This window comes from Pteropus alecto, unplaced genomic scaffold (assembly GCF_000325575.1).
Source record: "Pteropus alecto unplaced genomic scaffold, ASM32557v1 scaffold20, whole genome shotgun sequence".
Lineage (NCBI taxonomy): Eukaryota > Metazoa > Chordata > Mammalia > Chiroptera > Pteropodidae > Pteropus > Pteropus alecto.
This window is the reverse complement of record NW_006436298.1, coordinates 48,535,841-48,547,996: the sequence shown is the minus strand read 5'-3', so window position 1 is coordinate 48,547,996 and position 12,156 is coordinate 48,535,841. Positions and strand designations below refer to the sequence as shown.

General features: G+C 37.6%; 1 pseudogene; it reads left to right on the top strand.

Moving 5' to 3' along the window:
- Positions 1 to 11,820: 11,820 nt before the first annotated feature.
- Positions 11,821 to 11,939, top strand: LOC112480822 (annotated as a pseudogene).
- Positions 11,940 to 12,156: the final 217 nt, after the last annotated feature.

Genomic DNA, 12,156 nt, shown 5'->3' with positions numbered 1-12,156 from the left:
AAGATCCCAGTCTGTCTTTCTCTTTACATGAAATACACAGAGCTCCTCCTCCCATTTTTCAGTCCCTTTATATCTCTTGGCTCTCCTTTATCTTTGGTACTGCAGGAGAGGCAAAAGTTTACCTCTATCTGTCTAAGGTTTTCAGCTAGGATGCTATAAAAAAGACAGATTAACAAGAGAAAAAAAAAAACATTTTATTAACGTGCTATGCACATCATGGGGGAGCAGCTTAAACCAAAAGTAACTCAAAACGTGGCTTAGAATTCCAGCTTGCATAGCATCTTCAATAAAGAACAATAAATTTGTAGGGTAATGACAGAACAAAGGAAAATAGTTTTAGGTTTCCAAGGGCAACAAACTGTAGGAAGGTAAATACATGGGAGGAAATTAATGGAGTAAGGTTTGTTTGCAGCTTCCTCTGGTGCCATCTCTGGGCTGATACGAATGTCTTCTTTCCTCCTGGTATGGGGAGGGTCCCTTTCACATGGGAATTTTATCTCCTGCTTTCAGGAAGTAAGAGGAGGGTCAGAGTGTCTCTCTTGCACCCATTGTTTCTTAAGTGCCTTTAATTTGAAATAATCAATATGTCAAAATGGCATATTTTGGGTGACATATTCCGGTTACCTTCAGTACCAAAGGGTTTGCCCACCAGTGAAAGGACTGTGGAGGATCTGCGAGCTCTACCAACCTTGGAATTATGGATTACCAATAGGAAAAGAAAATTCAAGGTACAAACACATTGCATTATGCAATTGGCATATAAATGATAGATGCATTTATATGGTTAAAAACCCTGTGGATATAGACCAAATGTAAGTAAATAGAATAAAATATATCAAATATAATTAAATAATAATAAGGCTATTAATAATACTTCAAATTTATACAATAATTTACTTTTAAAACTATTTTAATACATATAATTCAACCCACCCATATTATTGGACAAGTAAACTCTTACAAACGATTTATCATTACAATTTAGAAAAAATAAAGTTAAAATAAACTTTTAGGTTTTAGAATCATAGAAGTTGAGTCTAGAAGGAACTTGACAGTTTGATCAACTGGTTCTAAAAGTTCTGTGAGTCTTGGATCCCTTTGAGAATCTGATGAAAGCTCTATTTCCTCCTCTTAGAAAAATAAAATTTATGGTATAATTTCTCAGGGTCTATAGATGCCCTGAAGTAGATCCATGACCCTCTAGTATAGTGTTTTTTTAAAAATTTTAAATAACTTTATTGAGATATAATTTAAATACTGTAAAATTCACCCATTTTCAGTGTTCCATTTAATAAATTTTAGTATAGTTAGACTTGTACAACCACCACTACAAACTAATTATAGAATGTGTCCATCAACTTGAAAGGAAATCTTAAGTCCATTTACAGTTACTCTATTCCTACATATCCCCAGTCCCAGGCAGCCACTAATCTACTTTTGGTCTCCCTTGGGCAGAGTTAAAATTTTTTTTACTTCTCTCCACAATAAAAAATATGTTTGACATCCAACTCAGAGGCACATGTAGACACAAAAAATTTCATAGAACAATACTCTTATTCTGTACAATATACTCTGATATATTCCATTCCATTATAAAAGCTGATTTTTATGATCCACTAGCGAGTGAGTTACAACCCCCAGTTTGAAAAACACTGTCCTAGAGCAAGGCACTCCAACTCCCGGTCACAGACTAATACCTGTCTGTGGCCTGTTAAGAACCAGACCACACAGCAGGAGATGAGTAGTGGGTGCGAGAGCGAAGCTTCATCTGTATTTGCAGCTGCTCCCCACTGCTAACATCACCGCCTCAGCTCCACCTCAGATCATTAGGCATTAGATTCTTGTAAGAGCACCAGTCCTTGGTGACAAAAAGGTTGGGGACCACTGTCCTAAAGGGTATACACTACGTAAAAATAAAATTGGACTAAACCCTGAAGCAGATGGCTCCCTTATTTAACGTCTGAAAAAACAGGTCCAGAAATGTGATTTGCCCATGGCAAAAGTCAGAATTAGAATTTAGTTCTCTTTTCTCCTAGGACACTTCATTTGTTGTTCGACTTGTGATTTTCATAACCTAAGAAGAAGCACAACGGAGATTTGTAAGAAGTCACAAAAATTGCTAAATGGTCAGGAGAAAAAGATTGTTTAATGTTTAAAGTTTGGGTGTAAGAGAAAAGAAACTTGATTCTTCCTGGGGGAGGAAGGGAGCATGGATGGTGGAGTGATGTGCGGTAGCTCTGGACCACATGGGGAAGACACACCTGTTGCAGAGTGACCAGAAGCATACCCTGGGGGCCATGGCCTGGGGCTAATTACCCTGCATCGCATTCAGGTTATTAGAGTTGAAGCCAAGCAGTGTTTTCCACTGAGATGTCTCCTGTGACTCTGTTACCCAGGAGGTTCTGGCATGAGTAAGGATGTTTATAATTTTCTACAGTGATTCTGCAGCTGAGCAGTAGCTCCTTCTTTTGCGCCCTGCAGCACCTGTGGACTGGCACCCGCTCTGCATTTAGAATACATGCAGAGCCTATAAGTGCATCATCATTCTTGTTTGCCTTTGCTGCAAGTTGAAATGTTAGCTCTTTGTAGATTGCTGACTCTTTCGTATGATGATTGTGAAATCCATTGCCTATGATCCATATTTGGGGTAACAAGTAGCAAATTGGAGGGTGATGGTAGGTGTCAACATTAGGAATTCAGACATTAAGCAGAAAATCACTCAAATAATTGGTAACAACTGTGAGCAGGGGTATAAAGGAAAGTTACAGAGCTCCTTGAGATTACATAACAGGGGTTACCGGGGTAGGCCTGATGAATGATGAAATCCAAGGTTTTAATCATTCTAGTTTATAAGATGGGACAGGGGAGTGTTTTACATTTCTGAAGGGGCCCAAGGCACCTCTCCTGAGCTTTGTGGCTGAGTAGGCAAATGAAGTATAATGGGCTATTTCCAGAGCAGTTATCAGCTTCTTTGGCAGGGAAATATATGATTAATCATTTTGTCAAACAAAGCAATTATAGAAAGGAGTCACAAAGAACAAGGATTCCATTTCAGATTCCAATCTAAAACTCCTAGAATTCCTGAAGTCCTAGGCATGGAGCTGAGGGTAAAGTAGAGAATGTGTGCTATTTATCTTCTTGTCAGAGGAAAGAACCAGATATACAAGAACTAAATGCAATCTGGCTTGAGCAGAGTGTCAAGGGACTTGGGTAATGGAAAAAAAAAAAGGATGCGAATTTCTTGGAGAGAATTGAGGAAATAAGAAAACAAGGAAACACAGGATTCCGATAAGCTAGAACAGAATGAAACCTGAGTCAGAAGAATAAAAAGTAGAGGAATGTGACAAGAGGAAGAGGAGATAAAATCTACTGCAAGGAGAGGTAAACACAATAAATGAGAGCCTTGTCATACTGAGAGGTATGTGACAATCTAGACGATCTGGAGAAGTAACATGCACACCTCAAGAATAACGGTGAATCGATATCTGGCTCTTGAGAAAGGAGGATGGAAAAATGTGACTTGGAGAAAGGAAGAAAGGAAAAGACTACGGGATAAAGAATGGAATGTTGACCTGGGAAGAATCGTGATTTATCAAAGAGGACCTTAAGTAATGGGTGAAAAATAACCTTTTGCGTGAACAAATGGAAGTTGTGATTTCCTGTATGTGACTATATGGAGATTTGATGTGGCTTGTCTTTCCCCAGTACAATAGTTGGAATAGAGCCCCCTGTTGGAAAAGTAATGGATGCGGAAGCACACTTGGGCAATAAAGATTTAAAAGATAAGAACCAGTTACTAAGATGATCTGAGAGTGGAATTTAGGTCTCTAAATTATGTTTGCAAATAATGATAGACTTTGGGCTAGGGATAGGGACACATTTTATTAGAATAGAGAAGAACGCATTTGCCTGGTCTAGAGTTCTTTGAACTAAATATGGAGGAGAATGAAGAGAAGGTAAAGCCCTCTGGCAAAGAGCTGGTTGACATGGAAAGAAGATTGTGGGAGCATCTCAGATTTTGACAAGTGACAATTGGCAGGAATCAAAAATTACACTTGAAGCCTTAGACATCCATCCATTGTGTAGTATAGATACAGACAGCAAACAAGGTGAACAAAGGGAGACTAGACTGTAATAAACAAGTGTGAATTCAGATGCATCATTCAGTCTACTATGCCAGAGCCTCCAGTAGTGGCAGGGTGGGAAGAGAGTAGAGGTGATGTGTATGAAGAAGCTACAAACCTGGGATAGAATCATTTTACTTGGTGCAAGCATACTGCAGGAGAGGAGAGAGGATGAAGGCAAAGAAAAGCATTTCATTGTTCTACAAGTAGAGTCAAAGCCTCCTAGTGAGATAGATAAAATGAATAATGCATTTCTGATGCAGGTCCTAAAATTGTCACAGAGAAGATATATGGGCGGGGAAGAGGGTTTCAGCTAGCCAGTCATCTGCCTGGATGTCTCACTTGGATAAATTAACCAAATTCTGGTCTGGCTTTACTGGCAATTACATTCACCCAAAAAGTCACTTTTATAAGTCAGCAGTATTATTTCTCATCCAGTGTGGATAATTTGATGGCTTCAGACCATTCGAACAATGTTTTCTACCTGGAGAACCACAAGACAAACACAAGGTTACAGCTCTCCCACAATCTAAATAAAACTTATGTCTAATAGTCGGTTGACTGAAACAAGCAAAATAATCTAAAATGTTATTTTCCTCATTTAGTAAATTGTTTTCTTTGTCATTCAGATAACTTCCAGCGTCTGCTTCCCCTTTTCCTTTTCCCTTTGAATGGATGAGGGATTAGGATTTTCTATTCAACATCACATGAGACGCAGAGAAGAGAATCAGAGCCCTGCAAGAAGGGAAAATGGTATACAAGACATAATTCTTTAAAATAGTATGTTAATGAGAAGATGAAGTAAAGAGGCCAGTTTGGTTGTAGGTGGCTGTAGTATTGATTCAAGGAGGGAAGTGGTGAGAAATAATCTTGGGCAGATAGTTGGCCGTCAGATTGATGAAGCCTATGTGCCAAGTTAAGTTGTCTGAATTTTATTTTCAAAGTATTGGGAATCCAGAGATGTTTAAGCAGGAAGTACCAAGATGAGAATAATTTTTAAGAGTATTAATTGGGTTGCCAAAGCTAGGGTAATTTGAGTGCTAAGAGGGTTGGGGAAATACTGAAAGCAGGTAAACAAGATAGGAGACTAATATAATAGTGCAAGCATGAGCTGAAAAAGGCCTGAACTAGACTGATGAGAGTGTCAGTGGAAAAGAGAAGGAAAAGCGAGTTTATACAAAAGATGAACTGTCAAGGCTTGGTAAGGAAGAAAGAAGAAAGTCAGATATGCTAAAATTTTGAGTTCAGTTGACCAGGATAACGAAAGAAGATGAAAAAGTAAATTATTGCTATATGACTTCCTTTTTAGAAGTCCAGGAAATAATTTGAGATAAGACAAGGCAGAAAAGGTCAGAAGCTGGAAGTGGACATACAGATTTTTAATTTATTTTCACAGAGCTAATAGCTGAAGCTGTAAGAATAGGATCTTTAATTAAAACATTCATTCTGTTAGAATTATTTTTGTTAAATATTTTTCTCCCAGCAATTGTGGTTTAAGGTAGGTTTCCCCCTCCCTCTCCCCCGGCCCCGCCCCATTCCTTTATCAGTCAGAGTTCGGTTATAGGCAAGCAGAAAGATATTTGGCTGTTAAAAGGTTTGTGAAATTATTGTGGAGAAGGGAGCTGAAGAAACAGACTCTAGATTGAGCTTCTAAGAATGACTCCCCACTCGTCATTACAGAACTGGGTGTTGAGATGATGCAGCCTTCCTTCGGAGAGTCCCTGGGTCAGGAGGCTCCTGTCGTGTTGCTGACCACGGGACAATGCTGTGTCTGTCATAAGCCTTGCCAAGAAAATATACACAGAACCCTGCCTTTCTGTCCATGAGGGTCTTTCTGAATCAGAATCTGAAAGAAACACTGCATTTAAAGGGACCAGGAGATATTCTTTCTTAGCTTTGCAACTTCCAGCATTTTAGAAGGGAGTTGGCACAAATGTTGAATAAGCCAATCTACAATATCCAACACAGTGTCTCAGTTCCATTTTACAGTAAATATCTAGAGTCAAGTTGAATTTTGGGTTTGTATGAGTCTCTTAATGAGACTAATGAGTCTGCAATCCTGATCTTTCTATAGTCACGATATAATGTCCTTCATTGTTTTTTGTTCTTATCATATTCTCCACAGCTACTAGTTCAGGTGTGATAGCAAGGGCCAAAATTCTGAGGTCATGTCCAGGCTCAATAGAAAAGCATGCTAAGATTGATTACTAATGTCTGCCCAGGGATGGGGAGAGGGCAGTGGTACCTTCTGTTTGCCATCTTTATACTTAGTCATGGTTTCATTAGTGATAAACTTACTGCTTTGTGACTATAGATTACTATTCTTACATGTTGGAAGAAACAGCCATTCTAGTATTTCAATGACTAAAAATGTTTTCTACTTCTAGAATGCATACTAAGTCCTAAGTGCCCCGAGTATATTGTGTACTTTAACTATTTTGTTTTAAACTTGAAGTTTATCTATTAGTTTCCCTCTGCTTCCTCTATGACTCATCTGCTGATTTCAAGTTGTTCTTTTCCCAAATCGCTGCCTTGGGAAGGTCAAGCCCTTCAGAGTGCTTTTGGATGTGAGAAGAAGTGGCATCAGTACCAGGTGGTGTCAGGTGAAGCTGTAAATGGCCTATACCTGAGCATCTTCCACCTTCCAAGACCAGGAGCATCACCAGCCTAAGGGATGAGTGCTTCTGCTGCTACTGGGAGGAGCTTCTCACTTTCCAAGGACCTGGTGGATTTAGTCTTAGCTATTCTGAATGTCTCTTCCTGCCCCTTATTCACACTTCAAGGCTACCTGCTCTTTGATGCTTCATTGGTGACCTTCTTCTATTCCTACTCCATACAGAATTAGCTACTCCTTTCCCTGTATTCTGATATTACTTAATACATACATCGCCTGCTGTAGCAAGTATCCTATTACATTTTAGTTGTTTATATACTTGTCATATTTTCAGACTGAGCTACTCAAAGGCAGAGGCTGTCTTTTTAAAACCACTATTTATTATTTTACATATATTATCTCATTCAGTTCTTACAATAGACCTAAGAGGAAACAGAGGCTCAGAGAGGTTAATTATAATGCCTAACCGTAAGATAAATACTTGGCAGAAACAGAGCTTGAAACTAGGTCATGTTTTATATGTATACCTAGCACGGTGCTTGGTATGAGGTGTGTGTGGGAGATGGTCAAACAATGCTCATCAAATGAGTAAGTAATTAAATGAATAAACTGTATGCTATGAACTGTAAGGAAGCTTTTTGGCCACCAGCTAAAAACAAGTCCTTTCAGTTACTCTCAAAGATCAGAGCATGTTGCACACTTTAATTCAAACCAGACCTTAATACCTAGGAAAAGAAGGGAATATCACAAAACCCAATTACCGGAAACCATGCAGCTGACTACCTCACTTAAGGTCATCTACTGAGCCTGGCTTCCCAATAATGTGGTTCTCATCATAATGATTATTTAAAGATTCAATTTAAAACGTTAATACTGCAGTATCAGAAACATACAAACATGAAGAGAAGATGGAATAATAGAAGCTTTCGTTCCATTGTGCAGATTGAGCTTTGCTGTGCCCTGTGTTCAGATGAGAGATTTTTTTTTTTTGCTAAATGAGTCCTACCTAAGGAAAATTGACAGAATGACTTACTTCTCTGTTTGTATAGTCTTCATTGATTACTAGTTTTGGGCACCACTATCTTCCGATGTCTCAAAGGAGTTCCTTACTATGATTTTAACGAACAAGGACATTGTTCGGCTAGACTGATTTTGGATCTAACGATTTTGTCTGCTGGCATAATTAATAAATGGCAAGCAGGTGTCTGAGTTATTTTCTGGCTTTCCTTTTTCTGCTGTGAAGTGGTTTTTTTCCATCACTAGATCTTCTTCCACATTTACCATCCATAAGGGTGGAGGCTGGGAGTGGCCATGTGCTTCCAGGGTGCCCCACGGGGAATGCTGAACTCTCTATTCCCCTGGGTTCATGAGCTCACCCTGTTTCCATGTGTCACCACACACGTGTTAGATCCTGGTGGAAAAATAGTTGGATTTGAGTGGAAATAGTAGGGAGTGGGACAGCTGCATTTCAAAGTTTTCATTTCCTTTTCCTTTGTATCTAGCATATGGCTCAAATAGGGTTGCTGAGTACATAGTCCTGTGTAGTTTCCCCTTTCATTTAGTTTTCTTTTACACCTCTCTGCAAACACCATTCCTTACCTTAAAAGCCAAATAGCATTCCTATTGTCTATCTCTTGGGATTATGAGTTCCATTTTGATTAAAAATAATTAAAAGCCAACTTAGGCTCTTAGGAATTATGCTTATGTAACCTAGGACTATATTTCAATATAATCATCCACTTTTTTTCTTTACTTTTTTTTTTTTTTTTTTTTTGGCATGGGAGGGCGGGGAAGAGGCAGTGTGATATGTAATGTTCCTGAGGCAGTAGGAATAGAGATTAGTTTTCTGGTCCTAGCTCTGCCTCTAGCTAAATGACTATTTCTAACAAGCCACTTAATCTTGTCTGTAGAACAAGAAAGTTGAAGGTTATCTGGATGATACCTGAAGTCCCTTGCAAATTAAAAAATAAATTCTTGGATTTTTTTTCCATCTAGTTTTACATTTTTTTTTTTTTTTTTTTTTAGATTTCCCAGAATTTGAGTGAAATAGAATTTGGAGAATGTACAAAGTGTGAACAGGACTATTTTTATACAGTAAGGGTTTTCTACCAGAAACACATTCTCCATTGATTTGTTGTTCATTTTTCTGTGAACCAAATTCTTCACAATTATCTGTAGTTCATAGTATATTTAGAATCATTGGAATATAATTAGATCCCCTCAGATGACTTTCAGATTGACCATAAAATTGTCTCTAGAACTATATTAGTTTTTTTGAAAACAGGGCTGTAAGAAGAAACACAATCACTTATCTTAGGAAGAAACTTGCTGGAATGGATTAGTTTGGGAATTTGTGCTCAAGATTCTAGCTTCTATTCCTCTTCTCCCCATCTTTATTTTTGCACTAGTTTACTCCTTAACGTTTCATCTCTCTAGGCCACAGATTGCCCAGCTAATGACCAGTGGTATGATTTCAGAATTGTCTAGAACCTAAGGGTTGCTGAGTTAATTTCTGTAACAAGTTTTGGGGTGTTCCAATAAAAAATGATAAAGACAATGTTTTATTTTAGTCTCACTTTCTTTTTCATGCTATTAAAAATATTCAACATGAGAAATGCTATTTCTGTTTTCCAGAAAAAATCAATCAGATATTTATTCATTAAGCATAAGCATTCATATTATTTATTAAGCTTCAAATCATTAGCATTAAGTTTCCCCTTTTGTTCAGGGACTATCCAATTTCTTTGCATATCTTGGTGATTAAAAGTATCCTATATCCACTAACAAGAGCGTAACTTCACTTTGTGCCAGATAGAAACTCTAATTCTCCCTAGAGAATTTTGTGTACTGTGGATCAGGAGGACGTCTTTCTTAGTTCTATGAAGGCCACTTTTCCCCAAGGACCTTTATTCCTTGGCCTAATTTAGCCATAGGCATTTTTTAAAGTCGAATCGTATAAACAATTGATAAATATAATCTGGATAAGGATACAACCAGTAACAATCTAGAGACTTCGTTTTATTTTGGGTAGTAGAATTTCAAATCCACGTGTCTTTGCAGATTAAATATTTATCTCCTGCTGTCAATAATTTGAAACATCAAAAACTTATTTTGCTTTGAAATGGCTGGCATGTGAACTAAACACATTATTGTCATCTCGATTCTTTATTATTTTATTTATTCATGATTTTGGAATGTTACATTGGTTGAAGTTCTACAGAGTCAGTAGGATGGGTATTTTACCTGCTAAAGTGTTAGTTACAAGGGTGAATCCAGGTTTTGGGGGGCCTGTCTTAGTCTATTTGGGCTGCTACATCATAGGCTGGGTGGCTTATAAACAACAGAAATTTATTTCTTATAGTTCTGCAGACTGGAAAGCCCAAGATCAAGGCACCAGCAGTGGTCCTACCTACTTCTTGTTCATAGATGGCTATCTTGTCATGATGTCCTCACATGGTGGAAAGGGAAGGGGAATTCTCTGGAGTCTCTTTGATAAGGACACTAATCCCATTCATGGGCCTCCATCCTCATGATCTAATCAACTTCCAAAGGCCCTGCCTCCTAACACCATCACTTTGGGGGTTAGGATTTCCACATGTGAATTTTTTGGAGCATACAAACACATTCAATCTAGTAATTGGAGGACTCTCCAAGAAAAAGAACAAAGTAGGTATGATAGTGAGTATATGTTTAGAAAAAGAAATCACACACACAAAAATAATTTTTGAAGAGCTGACAAATATCACAAATTGAATTACATTAAAACCTGAAATTTAACTGCCCTTTTCCTAATATTTTTGAATACCTCTTCATATATCAACAATTAAAAATTTTTATGTCATTTTCTGTAGAGAAAATGGAATAAATTAATCTTTTTTACTAGATGGTTTTTTGAAATTTGCTTTTTATTATTGATAATTTATAAAAATTTGTTTCATTTCCACAACCCATTATTAGTCATGAAAATTACAGATTGTCAAATTTGGGAAACCTCTAAAAGTTTTATGCACATATGTACTCTCTGTAGTATTCCTCCAAACACAGAAATTGTAATAAGTTTTGTTTCATGCAATTGCCATCAGAAGAAAAATTTATGGCATGTTTATAATTCTATATGCGATATTATAGAGTATTTTCCTGACTTTGATTAGACATTTAAAAGAATTGCATCCTTTACTCACAAATTTACCAGTCTGATGATTGAGAGAATTTTTCAAAGATTAGCTTCTGACTCCCTGTTTCCTTTTTCACCCACATACTACTGTCACTGGGTGCCATAGGACATGTTCATGTCATAGTAAAACCTCTAGCTCTGCACAGTTGTGTTGTGCTGCCAGGTGAGTCAGCATAGGAGGAATTAGGAATACTCCTGAAAGCTGTTCCTTACACCTGGATGGCTAGAGATAACTTATTTATACATAGAAGTGATAGTGAATTACATAAATCTATCTCATTCGAGCCAAAGTAAATGTATGCTCTATTTAATTTCTCCTTAATGAATCTTAAACATGCCTACAGGTAGGTTACCATCACCAACATGAAAAGTTAAGTGACAGTCAGGAAGAGACAGTGGTCTTAACTTATTGCTATTATAAGATCTCACTTTCCATATTTTACAGAAATATAATATCCTCTGAGTACATTGCTATCTTTCTCCTAGGGTCTTGGAAGGTGCCCATGAAAATGAGGATTCTGAACCTTAAGTGTTATTAACTTTACAGAAAACCTGACTGTCTGACCAAGTGCCTACGCTTTTTGCCTTTGGAAATACTGTTCTCTGTATCTCTGTTCCAGATGTGAACACCTTCTGGAGGCACCAGAGCATGGTGCTGATGGCAGTTTCTACTGTCATGGTAGTAGAAATGGACCCTTCTCTTTACCCTCCCCCATATTTCCTTCTGTTTCTGGTAGTCCCAGCGCACAGCATTATACTTGACACATAGCACATGTTGAAGCAAGAAGATGGGCCCGTTCTAGAGTCCAAATTCCACTTTTCCCATTTGACTTTCGGAAAATTCGTTTATGTTTATGAGCCTTAATTGTAAATTCGAGTTAATAATACACACCTTTAAAGGTTTCTCTGACTATGGCCATGCTACCCTGAACAAGCCCTGTTTCGTCTGATCTTGGAAGCTAAGCAAGGTAAGGCCTGGTTAGTACTTGGTTGGGAGACCACCTAGGAAGACCAGGTACTGTAGGCTTAAAAAAAAAATTAAAAATAAGGGAATTATAAGATGACAAGTTCCTTGTAATCTGTGAGGTCAACCAAGGGTTGCCTTGCCTAAAAATAAAAAATTAAAAATTAAAGGTTTCTCTGAGAACCTGAGATAATACATGTAAATTGGTTTATTTTTATGAGCCTCAGTTTACTCATTTATGAAGTGAAATTAATAATGTATCTTAAATGGTTGTTTTGAG